Source organism: Nerophis lumbriciformis, linkage group LG11, assembly GCF_033978685.3.
Source record: "Nerophis lumbriciformis linkage group LG11, RoL_Nlum_v2.1, whole genome shotgun sequence".
Lineage (NCBI taxonomy): Eukaryota > Metazoa > Chordata > Actinopteri > Syngnathiformes > Syngnathidae > Nerophis > Nerophis lumbriciformis.
The window spans coordinates 46,248,328-46,249,243 of record NC_084558.2 but is presented as its reverse complement, the minus strand read 5'-3'; positions in this window follow the sequence as shown (position 1 = coordinate 46,249,243).

Genomic DNA, 916 nt, shown 5'->3' with positions numbered 1-916 from the left:
CGACACCAGTGTGTAAAGGATATCACCACATGGGCTCAGGAACACTTCAGAAAACCACAGTCAGTAACTACAGTTGGTCGCTACATCTGTAAGTGCAAGTTAAAACTCTACTATGCAAAGTGAAAGCCATTTATCAACAACACCCAGAAACGCCTGCCGGCTTCGCTGGGCCCCGAGCTCATCTAAGATGGACTGATGCAAAGTGGAAAAGTGTTCTGTAGTCTGACGAGTCCACATTTCAAATTGTTTTTGGAAACTGTGGACGTCGTGTCCTCCGGAATAAGAGGAAAAGAACCATCCGGATTGTTATAGGCGCAAAGTTGAAAAGCATGTGTGATGGTATGGGGGTGTATTAGTGCCCAAGACATGGGTAACTTACAGATCTGTGAATGCGCCATTAATGCTGAAAGGTACATACAGGTTTTGGAGCAACATATGTTGCCATCCAAGCAACGTTACCATGGACGCCCCTGCTTATTTCAGCAAGACAATGCCAAGCCACGTGTTACAACAGCGTTGCTTCATAGTAAAAGAGTGCGGGTACTAGACTGGCCTGCCTGTAGTCCAGACCTGTCTCCCATTGAAAATGTGTGGCGCATTATGAAGCCTAAAATAGCACAACGGAGACCCCCGGACTGTTGAACAACTTAAGCTGTACATCAAGCAAGAATGGGAAAGAATTCCACCTGAAAAGCTTCAAAAATGTGTCTCCTCAGTTCCCAAACGTTTACTGAGTGTTGTTAAAAGGAAAGGCCATGTAACACAGTGGTGAACATGCCCTTTCCCAACTACTTTGTCACATGTTGCAGCCATGAAATTCTAAGTTCATGATTATTTGCAAAAAAAAAAAAAAAATAGAAGTTTCTCAGTTCCAACATTAAATGAACAGGTGAGGCCTTTAATCCCAGGAACACCA